Source organism: Callospermophilus lateralis, chromosome 20 (assembly GCF_048772815.1).
Source record: "Callospermophilus lateralis isolate mCalLat2 chromosome 20, mCalLat2.hap1, whole genome shotgun sequence".
In the NCBI taxonomy this organism is placed as follows: domain Eukaryota; kingdom Metazoa; phylum Chordata; class Mammalia; order Rodentia; family Sciuridae; genus Callospermophilus; species Callospermophilus lateralis.
Window position 1 is genome coordinate 20,977,978 of NC_135324.1, and position 26,460 is coordinate 21,004,437.

A 26,460-nucleotide genomic window follows, 5' to 3' on the forward strand; every position below is an offset into this window, starting at 1 on the left:
GGCCAGGGAGGCTTCACGGAGAATCTCTGCGTGGCTGTCTCTCTGACAGTCTCCTTCCCTCCCCTCTCCCTGGGTTCATCCCGTCTCCCGTGAGTGAAAGAAGACCCCAAGGAGGGAGCCCGCAAGGGGCGTTCGCGGGAACTCTCTGCGGGCTCCTCTAGCCCTTCATACTTGACTCGTGGGTGAGTTTTTAATCCTGAAGCTTTGAGATGATAAGTGTCAAGACTGAATGACAGTTTTCTTGTGGTGTTTCCATATATGTTTTATAGGGGAAAAAAACAATGGGAGATCAAGGATACGCAACATTCTGCAGTTTCCTTTTTTATTCTTTTGTTGGAAGAAAACACTTTTTAAAAAACTATTATAGGAAAAAAAATTTACCCTCAAAACCTCTGTGAACTCAGTCCTAGATAAAATCACCATTGACCACATGAGAAAGGATGAGCCAGGGCAGGTACTGAGCACAGGGATCTCTTGTCTCCACCCCGACCTCCCGAATGTATCTCCAGAAAAACAATCAGGTCTTGTTTGTCCGTTCGTCCTTCCTTCCTTCCTTCCTTCCTTCCTTCCTTCCTTCCTTCCTCCCTCCCTCCCTTCCTTCCTTCCTTCCTTCCTTCTCTTGGTAAAAGGGCATTCAACCACTGAGCCACATCCCCAGCTCTTTTTATTTTTAATTTTGAGAGAGTGTTGCTTGGGCTTCACTAAGTTACGGAGGCTGGCTTTGAACTTGCAATCCTCCTGCCTCAGCCTCCCAAGTCACTGGGATCACAGGCGTGCGCCCACCCAGCTGTTATGGCTTTTAATTGTCACAAACACGCATGACATAGATCCCTGTTTAAGCATGTTCAGGGTGGAGTACACCACCTAGTATGAGGTACAACCATACTGTGCAACCGACCTCCGAACGCTGGCCGCCTGGCAGAAGAACCTCTGTGGTCTTGTCTCCTCCTCCCACTGGCCGTCAGCAGCCACTGTCCCACTTTCTGTCCCCGTGAACTCGAGTACTGTTGGTGGACACGTATCAGTGAGATCAGGCCGGGTTTATCAGGATGAAGAGTAAGGCCCAGGCTCATCCATGCTGTACGTGTCGGAGCCCCGCTCCTTCCCCCTCCTTTCTAAGGAGGGTCTGGTGGTGACCGTGCATGAGAGCGTGCATACATAGACTGCATATGGTTTCTCTGTTCCTCTGTTGATGGATGCCTTGTTGCCATTGAGCTATTGTGAATGATCAGCCCTTCAGCTACTGTGAATGATGGCTCCAGGTTCCCTTGGGTGTGTTCCCAGCAGAGGAATTGCTGTTTACTCCTGAGGAACCTCCACTCTGTTCCTTAGCTGCACCCTCCTGCCCTCCCACCAACAGTCACCAGGGTTCTGAGTTCCCTGCATCCCCACAACCCCTGCTATTTTTCTGCCATTTTCCTTATGAATAGTAACCATCCCTGTGGGTAGGAGGAGAAATGTGTTATGTTGTGTTTTATCTTAACAAATAGCTCAGGTGTTTTTGTTATTATTGGGCACATGTTGGGTGATTGGCACGTTGGGAAACAGGTTTAAGGGCGATGAGGCCTTGCTTTTGGAAGCCTGGGCTGGGCTCCTGTGCTGGGCGCCTGGGGTGAGCTCCTGGGCTGACCTCCCTGGGCTTCATCACAGAGCACGGACAGCTCTGGATCTGTTGACTGTCTCGAGCACCAAGCTGTCGGAAGGGCTGTTGCTTGGGAGCTTCCCACTTTGCAATGTGCTAAACCAGGATTCCTACCTGCTGTGCACCCCTGGGCTCAGCTCTCTACATTTGGGTGTCCTGGATGTTAGGGCTGATAACACCCATTCCCCACGGCTGAGCCCAGCAAGGCACCTGGAATCGTCTCAGCCCCTCGCCTTCCACAGGGCAATCACAACTTGACCTTGAAGAGCTCGCATTTATGGTAATAAAACCAGAGAGGGTAAAGTCAGCTGGCCTGGTCCGCTGATGGTGACTTGCCCTCTGCTGGTCTGCGGAAGCCAGGTGCTAGGCTGGGAACCGGGTCACAGGGCCACCCAGCTGAACACACCTGCGGTCTCCCTTATCAACAGGAACTCCTGTGCACTACAGATCTACATGAGTCTCCCAGAGGCCCCCTCCCTGACATCACGTGCTGCCAAGAAATGGGCATGGGGGTTCCGGGGGTCACCTTGGATCACTGATCTGAGAGGCCGCACCCTCCGTGGACTCCTCATGCCCCCCAAGCCCTGCACTGATCACCCGTGGAGTCACGTTCCTTTTGAGGAAATGAGACCCTGTTCAGCCCCTGCGGCTCCTGCACTAGCACCTATCACAGTTCCGACCCCGCACACGGCCCAGAGGGCTGTCGGGGTGAGATTGGTAAAGCACGCACACACCGTGACAGTGCCTGGCGCCAGACCCTCCTTGAAAGTGATCCTGCTTAGTTAAAGCGGGTTCGATTCCATAGGAATAGGCCAAAAACAAGTTCACAGAGAGTTTGTGTTCTCCTCTGGAATGTGGACAGGAGGGTCTTCAATGAGATCGACAGCCAGAGAGCGAAACAGAGGGTCTCAGCGGCAGCTGCTGGCTGACCTCCACCTGCCCAGGGGTCGGGATGCCGTGTCCCCGTGGAGACCCAGAGCTCTGGGGGCCTCTGGCCAGGGGACCACTTCCCGCTCCGCCTGGGTACCTCTGTTCTCACCAGGTGCTCCGGGCAGGTTAGATAATGATGGAAACATTGTCATTCTCGGGTAGAAAAGTCACTTTTCAAAAGGAAGGGAAGTACTCCACGCCCTGCCCTCCATTCTTGTTTCACCTCCAAGAAATCAACGCCAGGTGTCCGAGGTCATGGTCCTAACGTGGCTCACGGGAGCGCGACTCTCCGCGGGGAATCGGCACGTGAGCTCTGCCCTTGGCCTTGCATTCAGAGACTGGCAAGGAAGTGTCCACTCAGTGGTCCTACGTCACCCTGCGGGTCCCCACCTGTCCTTGACGGCTGCCTCTGTTTCACCATCTCGGCTCCCGGTGGATGGCTCTGGATTAGGGGCAGGCCTTCCGTCCCATCTGAGTCCACGCTGCTGCAGGCGTAGCCCGAGGACAGATATCCAGAGCTCTGCTAGGTTTGATTGTGAGGGTGCAGACAGACGGGCTCCCCTGGCTCACGTGTGGATCAAGAAAGAAAGGAAACCGGGGAAGGGATTCACATCAAAGGGAGCCGGGCAGTGCCAGGGAGCCTCCTGCGCGGGCTTGGAGGAGAGCCGTCTCTGCGGACAGACTTAGCAGCCCGCTTTGAAGTGCGCCTGTTTATTCTGCAGGATTCTTCCACTGGCCTCTTGAAGCGGAATGATAGTGAACCTCTTCCCCTCGAGCAAATAAAGACCAGCAACAGAGCTTCTCAAATCAAATATCAGTGTGTCTCTGGTTTGCGCAGAAGATACTGAGCCTGTCCCCTCAGGGACGAGCAAGGAGAGTGGCAAGACCCACCTCAGTTCCCAGCACCACCTGCCTCGCGGAGCCTCAGAGCCGCGTGTGGGTAGAGTGGGGAAGGATGTTAGGGGAGTTGCCAAACTGCCTGCCCCTGTCGGGTGGTTGGTTGATTCCTGTCCCCCCCCACCCCCACGGGATGGCCAGAGTGTGACAAAGGCCAGGTCCTGAAGTGGCAGGTTTGAAGCCACCTCTCCCTGTGGCAGGGGCGGCCTGTGAGCTCCAGAGCTGTGCGAGGATGGCTCTGCGGGGATGCTCCCTGTGAAAGCCCAGCCCAGTGCTCTGAGAGGCCCGGGCCTGGGGCAGTCATGAGCAGGCACTTCAGGGGACAGCCTCGGGGGCTCCCAGCCACCAGCAGCATCAGCCGGCAGCCCTGTGGGTACGCCACCCTGGACATCCATCTCCATGGAACCTTTAGAGGACTAGAGCCCCACCTGACCTCTGCCTGTCCCTCATGAGACCCCAGAAAGGCCCACCACTGGACTGGCCAACCACAGCACCATGTTGAGCCGCCACGTCTCCAACGGGGTAACAGGGACACCTGTGATAGAACATAGTGTTGATTCTGGGGTGATGGGGACCCGGCTCTGCCCTTTGTATCCATGCACGTGGAGGCATACACTCACCACTCAGCCCCTCTTGTCTCCCTCTGCAGTGGGCACAGTGACGTCACTGTCTCGGGGTGGTTCTTAGGACCACACGTGACCACGTCCGACAGAGTGTCACTTAGAGGGGACCCCATCACCACCACAGCAGATGATCTTTCTCGCCAACGTGTAGGAGGGAGAGCGCTTTGACTTGGCCGTTGTTACAAAGCCAACAGGACAACAAGAAGACCGATGTCCACGTTTTTTTATGTTTTGTGCGTGACAGATGCTTGCCGCTTGCCGTATGCTAGCTATTTTGATAACACCCCCTTTTTTCTGGTTGTCAGTGCCCTGGGGTGAACTGCTCCAGCCGTCTACCCACTCATCATATCTTCAAGATTCCTCCTGTGCCCTTTGCCATCTCCAAGACCCCTAGAAGTAACAGATTTCACTCTTCAACAGGATGTGCATTCGCTCAGCAACGGACGAAGAAGTGAACGCGGTGTCGATAATGTGGCAGACCTCATGACGGATGCCAGAGGTTGGCAGGGGACACAGGGTGACAGGGCTGCATGCACACACCAGAATCACCTCCCCTGGCCTGGCGTTGGAGGCATTTAGACGCCCCCTGGCCGAGCCCAGACGTGAGGAGGGCTGCCCACACAGACACCTTCCTGAGGGCCCTGGAAAACCAGGAAGAAGCCTCTGAAGTAGGGTGGCAGGGCTGGAATGAGGTTGGCTGGCTTCTCCAGACTGCTCCGTGTGTAAGGAGACCGAGGGGCCCGTGTGACGGGGGAAACAACCGAGGCCCGGGAAGAGCAGGCACCAGAGGGCGGTGGGCATGGAGCAAGGTTCCTCAGGACATAACCATGGCCGTGCCTCTGGGTTTTCCCAGAGTGTCCTCTCGGACCCAATGCTGCTCGGAAAGACCAGGGACCAATCTCCGTCCCTCGGTTTCCTTCAGCTTTGCATCGCTGGGACCAAAAGACTTGAGAAGAACAGCTTAGAGGGGGAGAAGCTTATTTTGACTCATGGTTTTAGAGGTTGAGGTCGTAGTCTGCAGAGTCCATAGCCCTGGGCCCAAGGTGAGACAGGACATCATGGTGGAGGGTGGGGTGGAGGACAGCAGCTCAGGACACGCCACCAGGAAGCAGAGCGAGCGCCACTCACCAGAGACCGAATATAAACCCCAGAGACACACCCCCAGGGAGCGACTTCCCCACCACACCTACCTGCCTACCGTAGCACCCAGTGGTATGGACTAGTCCACTGATGCGGCTACATACCTGATCATCTCACCTCTGAGCCTTCTGACCTTGTCTCACACATGAGCTTCTTGGGGTGCCTGCTGTCTAAACCCCTTGCTGGGTAGGAACTGCACTCTTCACCAACACGGGCGTGGTGTTCAGTACTTGGCTCTGTGCGAGAGTTAAGGGACGGATCTTGGCTCAGCGAGCACTAGCTGATGTAGGACCCTGGATACCACGTGCCGTTCCTCCTCTGCAGAACAGGCAAGAGGAGAGTGTCCACCTCATGAAACCAGCCTCACAGGCGCCACCTGTGCTCACGTTCCCTCCAACACGGGGCCTCCCCCCCGCTCTGTGAGGTGACCCAGACCTCCCAGGCTGGCCATGGGTCCGGCATGATGCACCAGGCCTTCCAACTCCCCGCCTTGAAGGACCTCTTCATTGTCGTCCTCAAAATACCGGCTGTACCTGGTCCTCTGCTTTCCTAAAACGCAATAAAAATGAGTTAGCATGAAAAATGAAATGAAAACAAAGCCTTACAAAATGGCAAGCCCAGATTCTTCATTATTAGACTTAACAGGCATAAAATTACTGTCAAATGCTGCAAAGTATTCTAAGCACTCCCAATTTTTTTTATCTTGCTAAAAACAACAACTTTGAGGCAACTTTGAGGAGCAGTGCTCCATGCCAGGGTCGACCAATGACCCGCAGACCAGGCCTGGGCGGGCACTGGGCTAAACAAAGCTTTACTGGAACACAGCCAGGCCCGTTCATGCATGCATATCTGTGCTGCTCTGGGGAGGTCATGGGAGTCGAGTACTTGGGACAGGTAGCATGTGAACTTGACTGAAATATTTACTCTCCAGCCCCTGGCAGAAGGAGAAGCTTGCTCACTCTGCTCTGAGCAATCCCCGTGACAGCAGATGGTATTCATGCTTGGTCAAGGCCGAGGCGCCGCCCACCCCAGAAGCGCAGGGGTGGAGAGTGAGAATGGAATGGTTCTCCAAAGGGAACCGGGACTCCGAGGCCAAGAGAAGGGGAAGACGGTTCTAGGAAGCCAAGAACCTGGCACAGAATTCTACCACATTCTGGCACCAAACTTAAATCTTTTCATTTCCTCTTTTCCTGACTCTACTTAAGATTGAATTGCTACATAAAGGTAATGCTGCCAAGTCAAAGCCTGCCTTGAGTGATTTCAGGCCTCCACCGAGGCTCAATAGAAGGCATGGGGGCCAGGGTGCAGCTCAGCGGTCAGTGTTTGCCTAAGAAGCCAGAGGCCCTGACCTCCGTCCCCCGCACCACAGAAAATCAAGCCAAGACCTTGGAGAAATGAGGAGGGACGCAATCTGCAAAGGAACTGATGAACAATGCTAAAGTTTTATCAAAGCAAAAGAATCCATAAACCTACCACGCTATGTAAGATCCTCCTACCCAGAACATACCCGTTGGACTCTGCTTTCCACAGGTGGAGAAGAACCCTTCAAGAAAGCAGGAGCGGGCTGGGGCTGGGCTCGGTGGCAGGGGGCTTGCCTCGCGTGTGTGAGGCCCTGGGTCCCATCCTCAGCTCCACACATAAATGAACAAATGAATGTCTGCTGTCCACCTACAGCTACTAAAATAAATACACAAAGCAAAGCTGGAAGGAAGACAGTACAGACCAGGGCAATTAAATAAGATGGCTGGACTGGTCACTGGGCTATATCTGAGAAGAGGCCTAGAGTGGTCACTGGGCTATATCTAAGAAGAGGCCTAGAGTGGTCACTGGGCTATACTCTGATAAGAGGGCTGGACTGGTCACTGGGCTATACTTTGATAAGGGGGCTGGACTGGTCACTTGATACACTCTGATAAGAGGGCTGGACTGGTCACTGGGCTATGCTCTGATAAGGGGGCTGGACTGGTCACTGGGATACACTCTGATAAGAGGGCTGGACTGGTCACTGGGCTGTACTTCAATAATGGCAGAAAGGAGAGCGATGGGAATCGGTATGGACAATCTCCTTCAGCAAGGAGGCTGTCCAGGAGAAAGTGGTATTGAAGCCCAGTTCTGCAAGAGGAGGAGCAGGCAGCCCAGGGCAGTGTCCCCAGGTCACTGTGTGGAGGGGCTCTGTGGGCATAGCCAGGGGAAGGGGCTCCCATGGACACAGCGGGGAGTGTCCCATGGACACAGTCAGTGTGGAAGGTCCCGTGGACACAGTGTGGAGGGTCCCGTGGACACAGTGTGGAGGGTCCCGTGGACACAGTGTGGAGGGTCCCGTGGACACAGTCAGTGTGGAAGATCCCGTGGACACAGCATGGAGGGTCCCATGGACACAGTCAATGTGGAGGGATCCTGTGAACACGGTCAGCGTGGAGGGTCCCGTGGACACAGAGTAGAGGACCCCTGTGGTGCAGCGTGGAGGTGTTCTGTGGATGGACAGAGGGAAAATAGTCCTCCGGGTCCTTCCAGTAGGAAATCTTGATGTGCTGTGTGGCTGGAGAGGGAAGCTGAGGAGACGCTGCAGCACACCGGGAAGTCAGGGCCGCTCCTGAGGCTCCCTGACTGGGGGCGCAGGCCCGTGGACGCGTGGCAGGGCTGCTTCGTGGAGTGCCCTTCCACTGCTGTGTTGGGAACAGGAAAGCGTGGTGATTCTGCTAAGGGAGAGCAGCTGAGCAGGCTGACGGGGGGGGGGGGGTCACCAGTCCCCTGGCAGCCCACCGGTGACATGCAGGTGGTCACTCTCTTCGAGGTGTGTTAGGGAAGATAGATTCGTGTCCTCTTGTGCTTTAGAGGATGCAGAATGAAAAAAGATGTCACCAGATGGAGTGTTTTTTATGGGCCCTGGGCTGATATGGCCAGCTGTCCTGGGTTGGACGCACACTCCCTGCTCGCTCACAGCATCGGTGGGCTGCTGAACACTGAGGAAGTGCACACCCCTGGAAGCACAGATGGACACAGGCGGTCACCCCAGTCGCAGATGAGCGGACAGGCTGCCACTGGCTGCCAGGGCACCAAACCATGAGAGATGGGCCCGCTCAGGCCCAGGCCCCCTCTGAAAGCGTCTCCCTCCCTGACTCCCTGCTCCATGAGCACTCACCGGCCACACCTGCTTCCCAAACCCAATGCCGTTCCTGATACCCTGAAATATGACATGCCAAAAGCTATGGTGTGGTCACACCCGCCTGGACCAGACCCAACGTCTCCAACAGAAGATAACAGAACTCAGGCTTGCGATCCTCCAAGAGCCCAGTGGATTGGGGGGGTGTTTAAGCCCACACTCCGGCACACAGTGCTAGCAGCTTTGCTCCTGGCAGCCAGGAGGTGGGGACGCCCGATGTCCACCAGTAACACGCTCACGCGTGTCCGCGCAATGGAGTGCCACACAGCCGTGAAGAGGAGTGGAATGTGGATGCACACGGTAACATGGATGAACTTGGAAAGCGTGCTGTCCGGGAGAAGCCAGGCCTAAGAGGCCACCTGTGCATGGCCGTGTTTACATGAAGCATGTCCATGGACACAGGGCGCACTGGTGCTGACCAGGCTGTGGAGAGCACAGCTATGACCATGGTGGGTGCGGCTTCCTTTGGGACCCTGGGAATGTTCTAGAACTAGGTCATGGTGCTGGCCGTGCATCATGAATGCACAAATGGCCACTGAGCTGTGCACTTTGAATGGTTAAAACGTTGAGGTTGGTTAGGGGAACTTGGCCTCGGTAGTTCAGACTGGATGTGCAGGGAATGACCCCTGGTGGGCCCTTTCCCAGGGGCTGGCTCTGTTTCCACTTCCGGGAAGCGGCCTCCGTCTATGTAGCACCCTCCCTGGAAGGCGAGCGGGGAACAGCCCAGGTGGGTGCCGGGCACTGCACTGAACGCTGGGGGCTGAGAGTGGTGCGGCAGGGTGGCCCTGGGAGCCTGGTCACGGTGCCGTCTCCACACAGCCTCGGCCGCCACTGGAAACGCAGTCGGAGCACACGGCTGAGTCGGTGCAGGCCTGCTGCCGGGGCTTCTCAGAGCACCGTCTTTAAGCCACATTCGCCGTGTCCCAGAGTCACTCCTGGGCCTCCAGGTGCAGAGAGAAGGTGTCCCCCCAGCCTGGAGCGGGCTCTCCCCACGGTCGGTCGCAGGCACAAGCCTGAGGACCCTTCCTGTAAGACCAGGTGCCCTGTACGGCCACCAGGTTGAGCCAGAGAGAAGCCGCTGGCGAGGCCTTTTTAAAAACTCATCTGCTGTGCTTTGCTTTTATGTTTTTACGGCTGCTCTATGATTATGTGCGACTGGGGCGTCACTGTGCCACATTCGTACACGCGTATGACATAATGGGATCAGTTTCATTCCACAGCACCTCCCCTCTCCCTCCTCTCCCTCCTCCTCCTGCCCCTCGCTCTGAGAGCCAGCAGGGCTCCTTAGCTGCCCGCTGGCCTGCGAGGCTCTATGCACAGCTGTTCCCAGCTCTTGCCTGCTGCTCAGGGCAAGGGGCCTCCCAGGCTCTGGCGTTCCTGGGACCTCTAACTAGGGTCGGGGCCAGCACCCAAGCGTGAAAGCTGTTGCTCCTTCAGGGTCTGCCCTGGGATTCCAGCACATTTGATGAGTTTCATCTGGTTCACAGGAAAAAACTGCAGCTGTCCCAGTGCAGATTGGGATGACCCATCCTTTCCTTATCCCCACAGACTCATCACCCAGGCTTTTGACAGTTGAGTTGATGACCCCACACCCCCCCACACACACAACCTGCACCAAGAAACATGCACCTAGTAAGAGTGGAAGTCTCTGGAAGAGTAGGGAGGCCAAGGGACCGTGGAGTCAGCCCGTGCTACCTCAGGCAGGTCCCCTGGGTGCTCCTCAGTGGGAGCAGGAATGTGAACCTGCTTCCCCGTGCTCCTGGGCGGGTGTGTCTCCCTGGAAGACCTGTCTCCTGACACTCCATGTTTCACCCTCCCACTAAGTTGGGCCACTGTCAAGAACACATTCCTCCTCTTACGTGAACAAAAGAAGGACTTAAAATATCATCTGGATTTTAATTTAAATGATGTAAAATACATAAGCACGTGGGCAAGGATCCGAGGGCCATGAGAAATGGGAGGCATCTAGAAAGGAAAGCCCTCTGAGTCCCAGGTGGCTGGGCTCCAACGCCCCTGAGCGTCGTCACGTCTCGTCATGAATCGTCACCGTGGGAAGGTAATGTGGCGGCTCAACAGAATCAGCGGGTGGGTTACTCGTCCCTCCGTCCTGGGACAAAGACGCCCCAGATAACCGACTTTTCGGGAGAGAGGAAGGGTTTAGTTTGGCCCACAGTTTCAGAGGCGTTAACCCCTGGCGGGTTGTCCCTGTTGCCTTGGGGCCTGCGGCAGCCCATGAGCACCAGAGCACAAAGCAGGGGAAGAGGCTCACCTCACAGGGACTGCAGAGCAGAGAGACGGCAAGCGTCCACCTCCATGACCCCCTCCTGCAGGCCCCCAGCCGGGGACCTGAGACCTCCCACCAGGCCCCACCCCCCCAAGTTCCACCACTGTCCAGTGGCCCAAGCTGGGACAGAGCCTTCAACACGTGGACCTTTGGGGGCATCCCAGACCCAAGCTATCGCCACAGGGAACAGCCAAGGGAGGTCCCAGGGGTGGACCTGCAGGGAGGCAGGGGAGCGGAACGGGCCGAAGGGCACCGGCTGGCTGCCGAGGCTCGGGCTCCAGAGGACTGTGGAACTAGGGGTGCCTCCCCCGACGCCCACCCTGCGCGTAGTCTCTGACTTCCTGTCGTCTCGGGGTGAGTCCAGAGCCATTACTGTGTGGGCGAGAGCCTTGGTGATTCCGTCTCCAATCCGCTTCCTCTTGTGCTGCGGCACATGCGAAGGAGACCCCTGCCTCTGCTTCTCCCCTGTGCACCCACAAGTCTGCCCGCCGCTCTCCAGGCTGCTCTCTCTGCAGTAGGACTTGTTCATTATAATCCCAGGTCGGTCATGAAGGTGACCTCATCCCCACTACACTCTGAGCGGCTCCCAGGGAGAGAGACTGGAGAGAACTTTAGCCCTCACCAGGTCCCAGTGCTTCAAGTGCACAAAGTGGAAAGTTCAGGAAGGCTGAGGCCCAGACGGCCGCCGTGAGCTGTGGAAAGCGCAGTGTCACCAGCCTGCCTTCTGAGGAGCGCCACTCACAGCCCACAGGGTGCAAGGTCCCCATTTCCCAGCTGCCCACCGAGGGCAGGAGCCTCCGCTATCTGTGCTCACAGCTATCCACACAGTAGCCCTAAATCTTAGGTCGCATCCAAAATGTAGGATTTACGTGCTTCTCAGGATAAAGGAGCTGAGACTTAAAAAAGCGGAATTCGTCAAACAAGTGACACGTTAATTAACACCAGAGTGCAGGCTCACACTGGGGGATTCTGACTCCGGGTGGGTGCAGTGTTCTTCCCCCATCGTTTTGCACAGTAAAGGAAAAAGTGAACACAACAGAAATAAAAATGCAGGAAGCCGGCAGATTGATTGGGCTTCACAAAAGACTAATGGGAAGGAACAGACACCTTACTCTTCCTTGGCTTTCAGGTAAATGTAAGTTAGAACCTGCCCCCTGGTGTAAACCAGCTCATTCCAGTCCTTAAGATTTTTCAGACCTTTTGATTTCGGTCCATTTTTGCTTACTTGAAAGAACCAGGAGAAGGTCAGGTATCTGTTATATTGATTTTCTAGGGTGTCCATTAAGAAAACGCAGATGCAAACATCTCTCTCCACCATGTGAGTTGTTTCCTTGTCCCCGAAAGGGGAAGAAGCTCATTCGGCCTTCGGCAATCGCATTTCATTTGCTTTGTACATTCAAGATCATACCGTTGCTGTTTTTAAATAAACATATAATATAAATATCCGAGTAGCAATAAATATGGAAATAAGGCTCAGCCTCTTCCTATGATGAATTTAAACATGAAGTAATAGGTATGGAAACAAATGTGAAAATAATTCTATTAGCAAATGCAGCTGTCACGAGCGGTATTAACTTAATTATCTGCACAGCTTCGGTGGGCTACTAATCATATACAAGTTGAAATAACTCCTTCTAGACCGCGAATGGAAACACACACTGGAGAAGGCGACCATTTTTCTTACATCAAAACAATAAAACCTGAATTTCATTGAACAGAGGCAATTAGGTGTGAGCTGGGTGAACATCACAAGTTTTTTCACGCTGTGAAATGATGCTTAGGACTTGCTTGCTCTAGAAAAGCATATATTAAAAGTGATTTTTTTGGCTTAAAAAAAAAACCCACATGGTTTTTAAGTGTTAGAAAGATGTATTAAGTAAAGATGAGTGGCCACAAGTCGTATGCCCGCTTAGCGTTTCCCGGGTGGTCTTCGCAGACACCACTGTAAACCCAACCTACTGCCATGACGGCCTGCTTCAGAACTCTCAGCACCGGTTACTGACTCAGATGAAAACCCTGAGCGTTTCAGCCCCAGGGCAGGGCGTCCCGAGTGACAGCTGGTGTCTAGTGTCAGAGGCTGCTCCACGCAGGACGGGGGGTCATCAGGCCATCCTCCCGGAGCCCGGGGTAGCACGCGGTCAGCCCTCTTTGCAGACCTTGGTGCGCCAGCGCACTTCACAGCCCGTGAAGGGAACAGGCGGCTTCTGTGTGATGAAGGAGGACCCTGGGCGCCCAGCTTGGTGGAGGTCCCTTAGGCCAGGCCTCACTGACCAGGGCTGAAGCCCCTCCCAGCTCCCTGCTGAAGCGCCACGTGGTACAGAGGAGCCTGTCCCATGCCCACGACTCGGACACGCTCCCTTCCACTCCTTCTACCGCTTGGGGCAACCGAGATGCCGCGGAGCCATTTGCTCCTTGGAGACAGTATCCCTGAGATTTTAAAGGGGTGTTGAGTACACGGGCAGGAATAGCACCACTGGCTCCGGAAGATCACCTCAGGAGCATCAGTGCTGCCCCCGCTGGTGCCCAGCCTGCGCCCACCTGCACCCGAGGCCCTGTGAGACTCCTGGCCTTCGCCCACTGCACCCGAGACCCTCTAGGACTCCCTGCAGGCATGGGGCTGAGAGCCAGGCAGCGGCTGAGGGGGACAAAGCTGGCTTCAAAATCCTCTCTGTTTTCTCCTCTGTTTTCTTCCATTTCAAACACGCTGTGCCCACGTACAGTAAAAACACCACCCAGACCCAGGTCTGCATCCCACCAGGCCACAGCAATGCAGAGAGCCGGTTTTCTGAACTGCGCCAGCTGAACCCTAGGTCTGAAGAGCACTGGTCAGCTCACGCCCCAAGCCCAGCTCTGAGCGTAGCAGTAGGGGGTGAAGAGACTTCCGGTGCTTACTTGCCACAAACACCCCAAAACTGAGCGGCCTAGACAGCCAAGTTATCCCCCTCCTGAGTTCACTGGCCGACACTCCACGTGAAGGTCATGGAGGGATTCTCTCTTCTACGCAGCGACTGAGATGCTCCATGGGGGGTCAGCGGGTGGCAGGACTGGCCTGAAAAGTCCAAATGGCTCACGAATCTTGGAAGGGTCATCAACCGTGCCTCATGAGCCTTGGCATGAAGGGGCGGCTGGAAGGGGTCAACTGTGGCATCCACACAGAGCGTCCATGAGGATGGTCCAGTAGGGCTGTCTCAAGGCTCCCTCCAGGATGGCTCCAGACCCCCCAGAGAAGCCCCCCCAGCCCAGATGGCAGCTGTGTAGCTGTTGTGATCCATCCCAGCCCGTCCCAGGCCCGTCCCAGGGCCACCCTCTGTTCAGCAAGGGAGGAGAGACACTGGGCTCCTCAGGGGCAGGAGCAGCACATTTGTTTTTAGTATGTTTTTTCAGTTGTACATGGACTCAGTGTCTTTATTTTGTTTGTTTACTTTTATGAGTGCCTCACACATGGGAGACAAGCCTCTACCGCTGAGCCACACCCCAGCTGCCAGCAGTAGCAAATTTCTTTGAAAGTTGTTGTTTTTTTGTTTTTTAACCATGGCCATCTATCTACAAAGAGAAGGGCACTCTGACTGGACAAGCCTCTCAGGTGGCCTCTCTGTTCCCAGAGTGGGAGGTCACCTGCCGAGGCTCGAGTAACCCAGAGCTGGGGCCGGATGCTGAGTGAGCAGCAGTAAGCCGTGCAGCAAGCTGGCCCAGACAGCACCGGTCCTGCAGGTCCAGGGCAGCACAGGGTGCAACTGTGGGGCTCCTGGGAGCCTCAGCCCCACCTACCCCTTCACGGCTGTGTCTGTCAGCGTGGTGACCCCCAAGTGCTGTAGGTAAAGCACTGTCCCCGGCACTGTCCCCTGCGCTCCTCCCTGGCAGCACCTCCTAGACCGTGGGCGAAGGCTGCTCTGGAAACCAGCACCCAGAGACACAAACTGCAGCAGCCCCAGGGGGTCCACATCTGCAGCACCCGGCCCTGTTTGCAGGCAGCGCTGGGCCTCAGTTCCCAGATGCACTTCACGTTCTCCCTGTGGTCCGTGAGAAGCAGATGCAGTCGGATCTCTGCTCCCAGGACAGAGTGGCTCCCTCCATCTTGGCAGTGGCAGGCTCTCCGGCCGCATCTCTGAAATTCATCTCCCTCCGAGTGCAGAGCACCCAAGGCCAGGGGTCCCTCGAGCAATCCTGGAGGTTCCAAATGGAATCTGGGGCTGAGTGTAGCTTTTTTTTTTTTTTTTATGGGTCCTCACTGATGAAACTTGATTGCTTCATATTTCTTCCTGGACGTTCCGTGACTGGAAGCTGTCTTCCAAATTCTGCAACTAAATGTGTCTTAAAAATGCCAGGCTGACGGCTTCTCAGCGTGCCGCTCTCCATCACGGAGGCACATCTGAAATGGAGCTGTCCTCCAGGAAACGGAGCCAGGATTCTCCCTCCTTCGGTGAAGGCAGGCTCAGGACGGGCCGCGGAGGCCGTTGGCTCTCCCGTGACACTTCCTGCTGGTTACAGGGGCACTAAATAGTGGTGGTAAAAGAGGAAATTCACTGGCTTCCACCCGAAAAGTCCAGCTGCCCACTGAGCTTCAGGTACTCGGCGCAGCAGGGCCCAAGGACCCTCTTGGAAAGCCTGTGCTCGGCTGTGCTGCCTGGTGTCTGCCCTGACTCCCGAGCAGGACCCTGTCACAGCCAAGCAGTTCAGGGAGCGAGGAGAGCTGCCCGCCCACCGGGGTTCACGCACCATGGGCCACCCAGTGAGCCAAGGCAAAGAGAGGCCGGGCCTAGGTCACAGGGCCAGAGAGAGACATGTCCCCGGAAGTCTACCACATGCCCTGTGGGGACAGGTCAGCAGGTCATTGCTGGACAGGCCAAAACGAGGCCTGAGTTCAGAACCATTCCAGATTCGTGTCTGTGGGTCCGCAAAGCCTCCCTCGGGCCTTTCATGGCAACCGTTTAAGCAGTGAATCCAAACGATGGGACCAAAGTTCATTTTAGGTATCAGAACTTCTTCCACTCCCGAGTGCTGTGAGCCGACCCGGGGTGTGTGCACCCGGCCCTGGGCTGATCAGGGGCTGCCGCTGGGGTCTGAACACTTGTGTCCCCCAGAGTCCATCATGGAAGTCTCACCAGTGTGGGGACATGGGACACAGAGGCTCTGGGGTGAAGAGATCGTGGGGTCTTCATGGAAGAGGCCCCAAAGTCCCTCCCTGTCACTCCCTGCCGAGGGAGATGTGGCCAGGAGACCATGAACCAGGAAGCCTCCCGGGCTGAGGCCAGCACCCAGAGGCTGGGCCCCCAACTCCCAGCCTCCAGAACTGTGGGAATGACCTCTGCTGTTTCGGAGCCCTCCTGCTCCTGGGGTTTTGTCTCAGCTTCTGAGTGGACTGAGCAATCGCTGTGGTGTGTCTCAGTCTGGTTTCCGCTCCCTGCCTGCTCCCATGCACGGCAGAGGGACCCCCCTGGGTGTGCAGTGGCTGCCTCCGTTCCTGGGGGCGGCCACGGGAAGGTGCAGCTGCGGCTTGTGCCAACAGACACCCCTTGCTCACGCTCTGAAGACTGGAGCCGACACTAGAGACTAGAGATGAGCCAGCAGCCGGGACCTGGCCAGTCCTCTCTTGGGATGCAGAACGTGGACTTCTTACTGTGCCCGCGCCCCAGGGAAAGCCCTAGGGCACTAACCCTACTCGTGGGGACTCTGCTCTCACAACAGAGAACTTCCCAGAGGCCACTTCTAGATTCCACGTTGCAGATTGGGATTAGCACAGGAATCTGGGGTGGGGGATGCATGCGAACATTCAGGCTGGAGCGTGGACTTCAGGTTCCCTGTGGCTTTCCTCTCTGAATGGAGGAGGGGTTTTAAGAAGAGACGCGGCGTCATAAGGTTCAAAACAGAGAAGACATCCTTTTGGTATATTCCTCCTTGTGGAAAGAGGATCTTGAGACCCAACCAAACCCTCTAATGCCCACAGCTCGCCTTTACTGTTTCTTTTTTCTTTGAGAAAAGTTGTCATCTCAGAAAATGAAAGGAAAATGGTTTTGGAGCTTGGCACCTGGGTTGGAGCCAACTTGAAAACCCAGAGCAGAAGGGAAAATGAAGTCTCTCAGGACCTGTCTTTTCTGCGAATCCTACCAATTCACAGGGCTGTCCTCTCCCACGCTCAGGCAGACGTCAGGAAGTGCTGCACCCGAGAGCAACTTGCCGACGCGCTCGTCCCCTGCTGGAATCCTACCAGAGACATGGGAATGAATCTTAATGGCTTAGTAAAATCAAATTTCACTTCTCTAGACCATGACAATTAGCCTTACTCCATTGTGAGCAGATCTGGGATGTAATTAAAAAAAAAAAAAAAAAAAAAAAAAACCAGCCTCACAGCGGACAGGCGGGCGGTCTCGGAAATGCCTGATTTGCATACAGCTGTGCCGGCCCTGTACCTTCTGCCTGGTGCGTCCTGAAGGACAAGCCGAGTGGAGACACGCACATAATGAGTACAGAAAGCCACGCTCAGGGTTGTAATCAGTCAACCGGGTGTGTGAATTTTAATGTGAGAGTCCTTCTCCAGGCATTGTGAAATTTCAGTTCCGAATGAGTAGAAAACGGCACTGATGTGGCCGTGGTGCCGCTGAACACCTGGATTCACTGGGCCGTTCACCGCCCACAGTGTTTACTGAGTGCCTTTGGTGTTGCCAGGATTCTGGGCTCTATGTTCCTGAATACATCAACTCGGAGTATCAAAACATTTTGCCATGATGTACAGATTTCTAGAAAACCTTGGGAATTCATCATGGGCAATTTGCGACGGGTGGACGTTGTGCGATGTCTTCACCTGACTTGTGAGCTCAGCTGGAGCCAGCGAGGGCCAGCTTGTGTGGGCTGAGTCTGTGGGAAGCCCAGGTCTCTAGCAGGTGGGAAGTGGCCGCCATACAGGCCAAGCCGGGATAGAGCCGTGCATGCAGAGGTACCAGGAATGAGAAGGGGCAGGACGATGGGCCAGCGTTCCCATGGACATGCCTGTTCAGGAGCGTGAAGGCGCCAGGTTCCCAGGTAGGTGGGATGGGGTTGCTGGGGCTGCACCCAAGCCAGGACCCGTGTACCCAGAACACACCTTGGGAGCACATGCCAGGAGCGTAAGGGAGAGGCAGGGATTGTGGCCAACAGCACCGTATGAGCCCCATGCCAAGGGAAAGTCCTGCTCCAGGGTGGCTTGGCTTTCCATTGATTCCACACCTGACGTCTGAATGTCCCTGCAAAATCTCCTTAGTTGTAAGTATTGGCTGTTAATCTCAGTTACGAGAAATCACTGAGTAGGAAAGGAGTCAGAATCTGCAGGTCAGCGTTGGTGCACAAGCCGCAGATGGGCCTGTGAATCAAACTCATCCCGTGGTTCCTCAGGGTCAGGAGACTGGCCAGCCAGAGACCCTTCCTTGAGCCGGGGAGGGGCAGCCCGTGGTCAAGATGCACGGGAGAACACCTGCTGCCCTCTGCTGAGCCAACGCCAGCACGTTCAGAGGCAGGGCTCACGGGCACGGTGTCTGAATGGACGAGAGTGAAACATCCGCGGAATACAGACTCGAACCCGGCACGCTGACTCAGGACCCCGGGCGCGAACGAGCTTTCATCCTGCCAGGGTCTCACTGTGCGGGTCTGTGATGATGCGAATGTTTGGTTTTGTCTTTCCCTTTGAAAGCACATGGATGCTCTCTGCATGGACTCCCTACCCCAATATGACCCTGACCCCTTGTAAATGCAAGGGGAGAGCCCACACAGACACTGGGCCTCCTCCCTGTGGAGTTGATAAGACCAACATTCCCATCAGTTTTCCCGGGCTCTGTCACGCACGGCCTGCTTGGTGCTCTTCTGTAAGTTTGTTTCACGCGTGTTCGTTTTGAAAGGACATCGTCTCACTACTTGTACCCGGTACCTCCTGGTGTGTGACACATCTGGTGCTGGATGGCTTAACCCAACAAAACTGGGTACTGTGCGTGGTTCTATGTGGGGGCTAGGAGGTCTCCCCTGGTCTGGGCTGGCTCAGCGGTACCTGGAGTCCGGGACACCTGTGTCATGTCTGATGGTCAGCAGGACCTGGAGTCCAGGAGGACCTAGGCTGAGATCACCCTCTGCTCCTCACCACCCTGTGCCACCGTCAGTTTGGTGCACCCAGAGCCACGGGTCCCAAGCACAGACCCCTCCAAGCCTCTTCCTGCACCCTTTTCTGCTAATCTCCTCAGGAAGTGCTGGGCCAAGAGTCCACTTCTTAATGACACGGAAGGAGACCACCGCAAAGGGGTGGGCACGGGTGGGAGAAGAGGAAGAACTACAAGCAGAGAAAGGAAAATGTGTGTCACCTGAGATGTGACACTCAAAAGTGAAACTAGAATCACCCAGCGTGACAAAGTCACTCTTACCAGTAAAGTGAGCACGTTTCAGCCACCTCGATCATCTCCACCCTCTGGCCCCCCGGGGGCCTCCCCTGCCACACCGGGAAGTGCACTCGGTCTCCAGGCTGAGCTGGGAGAGCGCCGCCCCGTCCTCCGGGGTCCTCACTTAGAGCCTGCAGCTCTGCCTGAAGAGGAGGAGCCAGGCGGCTGGACGCTGTGCAGTCAGGTGCCGCCGCACACCCAGCCTTGCCTTCCTGGCCTCCTTTGGTGCCTAGCTTTTTTTGGTCTCATCATCGGCAAGAAAAAAGTAATTTGCAAAGGGCTGATACTGTAAGCTTGGTTTTCCGTGTTGGTGGTTTCTAAATTACTTTTTTTCCTGGTTGTTTAGCGTGTTCTTGAAATTAAATATTTAAAAACAAGAACCTTCTATGATTGCTTATTGCCTCATCTACTCTAAAATCCATGGGTGAAAGATCTGGAGCGCGTTCCCAGAGCTCGGGCTGCCCGGGTGAAGTAGTGCTACGCATAGAGCAGAAGATCTGTAAGTGCTTCCTGACTCCAGAGCTGAGCACTTTCAAACGGTCCAGAGAACTCCAGGAATAACCACGGTGGCTATGACCAGTGCACGCCGCCCGCTGATGCTGAGAGAGCAGGCTGAGCCCCGTTTGTATGCACAACTAATACGTGTTCATCAAAAGTAAAATAAAAGAACCTAAATGAATAGCCGTACCAGTTGACCAGCTGGGCACAGGGGAGAAAGAAATCGGTGACCGCTGTTTTCCAGCTCTCAAGGGCTCGGTGGGCAAAGACGTGTCATGCCCTTCTTGCCAAGTTACAGAAATGACCCGGCAACAAATAATCATCTCGCTCTTTTTTCAAACACACACAAATCAAATTAGATCTGAGGGATCTGTGATCGTGGGCTACACGCGGAAGCTCCTCATGAAAGTCGAGCTGCGTTTTCTGAAATGCAATGAGTTACAACAAAGCTGACGGCCCCGATTCCCCCAAGTCGCCAGGAGCACACGGTGGGTCTTATATCTCTTCGTCCTCTCGTGTTATCAAACATCTGCGCCCACGTTCACGAGTGTCATGAGACAGGCGAGCCCCTCACCGGGAGCCGAGAGCTCCTGTGTCCCCTCACCCTCCCACGGACCCCTGCTCTAAGCCATCTTCCCTCAGTCTTGGTGACATCCTAATCAAATAAGAGAATGGCACGTCTCGCTCAGCGCCCCAGGACATGGCTTCTCGGGCAGCAGGTGAGCCGAGGGTTGGGGACACTGCCACCCTAGCTGGTGTCAATTTTTATAGATCTGAAGTGGCCTCAGAGGTTTTGTGTGCCCTCCTCTCGCTCCCCATCAGCCCTAAGAGCTTCTCCCGGGGAGTCTGAACTTTCCTTTAATCTAATCCATTTGGAAAATGACTCACCATTTATTGAATAAAGTAGAGAAAATTGATACCTTTTCATTGGGGCTGACAAAGTCTTTTTCACGGCTGGCATCTGAAATGTGTTTTCTATTTAAATTTTATTTACATCAATCTTCTCTAGTGGGAGAGAGATTAAAATGAAAGACCTTACAATCAGCACACCCTGCCCCATGACTGCGAAGGCCGTGAGCACTAGTTCTGCAAACAGACTTCATGCCAGGAGTTTCCTGGGCATGATTCAATATTGGGGATCATTTGCAAAATAGAATGAACCCAAAGTGAGATTTTTAATATATATCAATGACTATAAAAGTGGTTCCTTTACCTAGGAAAGTAGGAAAAGGTACTTACCTGACATCATTTGATTATGGTAAATCTGCAGCAACACTAGAAAAAACCATATTATGAACCTAATAACACTCTGATGCAGTGCTTTTTAAAATTGGGCAAGTATTACATAGGACCATACTCCTCCAGGGAGCCAGTTCTAAGGTTGTAGGAAAACATTCCCGATGTACCAACGTGCCTCAACCCAATGCGACCCTGCTTGATGTTCTTCTCCTTTTCATATCTACGTCTATGTCCTGAGTGTTAGAAAACAATATACCTTACGTTTTAGAATTGAGGAGGAAAAATCTAAAATTTTCTATGGTTGGTGAAATGAAGAATATCAGAAATATTTGCCCCTCAATAAAATTAAAATGTCCATCAAGCATAAACTTTAGGGCTACTCTTGTAAATGTGGAAGGCGAAGCTTGAATATGCAGGGGTATGTAGTAGAGTCATTTTAAAAGTGTGGTTCTTTGTGTTCCCCTTAACCATTTACTGAACGTCATATGCCCCAAATGCAGAGACACATTTGCTCCATTTAATTCTAAAATAAAAATCTCCCTCAGTCAAAGTGAGACCAGCGCCCGGCACTGGGTCCACAGGGGGACTCCATGGAGCTTACACGTGGCGCAGGTGTGAAGTGAGCTGGACGCCAGCTGTCCAGGCCAAGAGAAATCAGGAGGGCTCCCCCCACTGAGCACGCTGCCTGGGAGTTGCCTGTCCCTGGAGCAGACAGCTGTCGTCCAAGTGCCCTGTGTCCCAGCAGACAGCCCGGAACAGTCCGTGGGAAGTAGGAAGAACCCGGCTGTTCTCCGACTCACCTTAATGTCCGTGTGCAGTTGGCCTTTTATCTTACAAAGCATACCCTTCCTTGGTTTAAGAGGCCATTGTTTGAATGACCTAATGGTGAAGTTGTCTCATCAGTAAGGAACCCTCTTCCCCCTCTGTCCCTGCTTTTCATCCAAATCAGATCCACCTGCTGACTCCCCTAGACCACCTGAGGCTTTTCCTACACCACGGTCCTCGCTGTGTGTGTCTGATCCTCACATTCAGGGTAGCCCTGCTGGAGACTCGGGTCACTGACAGTGGGGACTGGGTCTCTCTAGGCTACGTCCGGCACAGCAGTTAACGAGTAGCTTTTGAATGCATAAGATATGACGCTTGTCTCCAAAAGCCCTTGAGGAAAGCACCGCTCACCTGGTGAGCTTAGATCCTGCTTGTTCACAGCCCACACCGTCACCCACACCCTCATTCAGGTAAAACAGCCGCCGTTTGAAAAGCCCTAGAACTGAATCGTAGAATAAGAGCAATGTTAGTCGACCCCAGCAAGAGTTCTTAATTCCACGTATGTCTTTAGAGTCTACTGCAGAACCTATAAGGAAATGCATACGATCTGTGGAAACATTAGTAAATAAACGTGTGCATCCAGAATGAGGATGAGCCTGTGCGGAATAGGTGTTGGCTCTGCAGGAAGGTCACTGGGTGGACGCCTACGTGGCCAGATACCAGGTACATGGGTAAACAACAGCAATGAGAGCCGTCGTATGCTGAGTGCCCAGTTACTAGGCATCGTGCTAAATCCTTCTTTCCTCTAAAATTCATAATGACCACTGTCATGTTTATAACTTCCTGTGTCATCGAGGAACGCAGCCTTGAGCTGACCGACTTTCCAAAGCCTGGAAGGGCAGGGACCCGGCGTCGAGGCCGGTGCCTCCACCAGGGGCAGAGCAGTTTCCCAGGCCGTGGTCTCCTCCTGGGAGAGGCCCTGCACTGCCCCTCCCCCCGCCGGCTCCTCCCTCCTGCACACCACTGCCAAACGTGTCTTCACGGCCCCCTTCGGCCCTGTCTTCCTTTTGCTCACAGAACCCAGATCCTGAATCTCCAGTGGCCCACATTCCCTCAGAACCAGGAAGGCCAAGCTCCTTGCTCTCGGAACGCTCTGGTCTCACGGGGGCTCTACTCCCCTCCTCTCCTGGGAGCCTGCTCCTCCCACCCACTGGCGTGTTCCCTGCTAGAGGATGGCTTTGCTCACGCGTGCTGATGCCACGGAGACACTTGGGGGTGGGACGGTGCCCCGCGTCCACTCTCACTGGATCAGGGGGTGCCTTTGCCGACCTCAGAGTCAGGTAGAGCTGAAGTGGTGGGAAGGGCCTGCAGCTCCCGGGCCTGCAGCCTGCAGATGCTGGCTCTATCAGGCCACGGCTGCTTGGTATCTGGCTGTATCGCCACGGACAATGCCTCATGGGTGAACGAGAAAAGTAACAATAGTAATAAAAGGACTTCTGCTGGGCTCCAGATGTGCACAGAGAGGTGGGGAGATTCCCCTGTTACAGCCCAGCCTCTTGCTGGCTGTACCGCAGCGCGACCAGGCGTAAGGGAGAAATCCAGACTCATGATCAAGGGGGCTTTAGAGATTCTGTAGCTCCCTCAGGGAAAGATGATCTTTTGTTACAGAAGTGGAACATCCGCCGTTTCCTGCACCTGGTCCCTCCCAGGAGAGGAAGGAGCTGACGGACAAGGGAGAGTCAGCTCTATAGCTGGCATTTAGTTAACTCAGTTCTTCTGGAGCGTAAAAAGCCCTCCCAGCAGTTGTGGGTCCACTCCACGAGTTTCCCACGGCTCCCCAAACTTCACTGTGGCAATTCCTGTTAAAACGCTGTGACGAATGGAACGAAGCAACGTGCAGCTCGGCCCAGGAAGAAAGCAAGTGTGACAGTCTGACTCTTGCCTCCACGTTCTGAAAGTTGATTTCACAAGAAACCAAATGTTTTTGTGTTAGGCACGTGTTTACGCTTGGCATGAAATGTGTGTTCGACACTCACACAGCACAGAGAATCCATTCATTCCGCAGTCGATGATTTTCTTTAAGTTCTCTGAAGACCGGGCACAGAGCCGGGGTGATGAGCAGTGTGGGTTTTGTGGGTGAGGGCCCCGGATTTTAGTGTGGATCCTGGGCTTCCCACCTGGGTGAGCTTAGGAAGGGCCACCTGCTGTGGGTCAGTGTCCACACCTGCGAGTGGGCACTTAGCAGCCACCACCTCACAGGGGCAGGGACGCTGTGCAGGAGAGGTGCCCTGGGAGTACCTGGCTCTGGGTCAGCAAGAGGCAGCCAGGGCCGGTTACCGTTTCCTTAACGCATTGACTATTATGATGGAGGATATTTAATAATTATCTACATTTTTATTCTTCTGAGCATCTCCATAAGAAAAAAAAATCATAAAAACAGTTAAATAACATTGATACATTGGCTCGTTTTATTAGATCTAACAGATCATCCCTCTTCCAAAAACCTGAAGATTTTAGGGAGCTTCCAGTTGGGGAGAAGAAGAACCTTTGAGATTCTCTTTTAAAAGTCTTGCAGTTCAGGGGAGTTTATGGGAAAACTGGGCTTGGAGACTGCCTTGACCCGGGATCCGGAGAGACACGGGGTAACAGGACCAGTTAAGGCACAACCAGCAGCAGTGGTGATGGAGTGGCATATTTAGGGCAGCCACGGTGCAGGAACAAAATGATCCTGATCAGCCCGAGTGTGCGCCGTCATCAAACCATGGAAGAGGCCGCTGCAATGTGAGTGTTCAGAGGCTGTAAGCAGGACGGGGGCTTGTACTCGGCTAGCCCGCCCCCCAGGGCCAGCGGACCTTTACAACCCAATTAAAGCTGGCACATGGGTCTGGAGACGTCTCTCCCCTCCTATCTGTGATTTCATTCGGGGGATATTCATGCCTGGGAGATGGGGAAACTGCTCTGCTAGCTTGCCACAAAGTAGGTCAGCTCCAAGAGGAAAGACAGGGCCCGAAGGAGGGGGCAGAGCCCGTCAGAAGGGGGAGGCGCAGGCCACCCTCTGGCAGGGGCCGCTCCTCGGCTGCCTCCCCGGGAGAGAAAGAGAGCAGCCGAGTGAGACCCTGCTGTATCACAGGCCCCTCAGAGCCGCAGCAGAGGGTCCACTCCTGCTGTGCCCAGGCCGCAGTGTGGAGATGCCAGGAGGCTGAAGGAGAGGCTCCAGGATGGTCAGTAAATGCAGCCAGGCTGTCTCTCACTGACCTCCCGCCAGAAGGCGCCACGGCTTATAGGTTCTCAGCACCCTGCCAGGGCCTGACGTCCACCTCCTGCCCCCAGAAGTCACCGTTCCCTTTCAGCAATACATGCTTCTCTTTCTGCCAAAAGACACGTGCCTCTCCTGTTTAACACGGCCACCTATCCACTGCCCAAGTCCTTTCATGGCCATATCGGTCCCCTGCTCCATGCCCAGAGACAGGGCCTGCTACTAGACTAAAAAAAAAAGAAGAAGAAGAAGAAGAGGGTGTGTCTGCTGCTGGTCCTGTCCGTGTGGACCGGGCATCCTGTGGTCTCGGGTCTGCAGAGCTGCAGGAGGTTTCACCTCCCATGTTGGGTGCCACCTGCCTGAAGCTGCATTGCACACCCCGGTCGGTGTGCAATGAACATCCAAGGTGGCAGAGGTACCCTGAAAACCCTAAACCGCTGCCTCAGTTACAGCAGACACGGCCGGCCTGCGTGATCCTGCACAGCAAAAGTGCTCAGAGCTCTGAGCTCCCGGGGATGGGAGACGGGCGCAAGGGAAATCCTGGGATCGATGACGTCGCTGCTGCTCTGCTCTGGGTTAGCAGTCCGTCCCTTCGCAGGGGCAGGCCGGTGGCCACTTCCCGGTGGTGTCCACCCCTCTCCCTCCACTGTGGATCCTCGTGACACGGATTCATTGGGCTTCTTGTTCGTGGCTTTGAGATTCCGACATCATGGCAGACGCTCATCTTTGTGAACAGGGAGGGGGGTGAGCATCAGGAACCAGGGCCCTGACCCAAAGTGAAACCAGCAGGGACGTGCCGCAGGACAATGCTGGCGGCCTCGCGGGGGTGGCCAAGGGGAAGCCAGGCGGGTCCGGAGGCGCTACCCCCTTGAAATGACCGGTGACCGTGTAGAAGTGGCTTTTATTTCAGTGTGTCGAGGAGGGTGTGAGCTTCTTGATTGTAAAGTGTGGGTGCAGTCACTGGTTTAGGGACTCATTATCAGGCAACATGCCTGGCAACGAGCCAGCCTTGATGTCACCCCGAGAAGCGGGGCTGTTCTGTCAGGGGTTCAGTTCTCAGAGCCCTCCACGCCGTGTCAGACGGCGGCACCACGCCCCGTAGCGACTGTGTGTAAAGGAGGACTTGGGGTCACTATTACTCTTGAGTTTCGTTTTGTGCTGGGGATGGAACCCGTGGGAGCGTCACCACCGACCCGCATCCCCAGCCATCTTCATGTTCCTCGCTACGTCACTGCGAGGGGCCTGGACTTGGGGCCCTGCTGCCCCGCCTCCCGGGTTGTAGATCCTCAGTCCTGCCCCACCCACCCGGCTCCCACCCTGGACCTCTACTTTGCAGCTCTGCTTTTGTATTCTCAGCTCATTTTTTTTTACTTTTGCTGGACCTTGGAAATTCTCCAAGGCCCTCGGCTCAGGGAAGAGCCCGAGGCTCAAAGGACGGTGACCATTCCCAGGGACACTCACTTCTTCACCCCCCCCCACTGAAAGGAATGGCACCAGGTCCCCGATCCGCCCAGGTGGAGACACCCGAGCCCCTGGCGACCCCACAGGTGAGCCTGCCCTTTCCCCAGGCGTTCAGCCCACAGGGAGAGGCGGGCCAAGCCCCCGCGGGTGACAGCGGACAAGGGAACCC

General features: G+C 54.9%; 1 protein-coding gene across 2 annotated transcripts in view; it reads left to right on the forward strand.

Moving 5' to 3' along the window:
- LOC143638410 (chemokine-like protein TAFA-1) overlaps window positions 1-26,460 on the forward strand; it is a 416,601-nt gene that overhangs the window by 384,918 nt on the left and 5,223 nt on the right. The gene's annotated exons all lie outside the window — the stretch shown is intronic.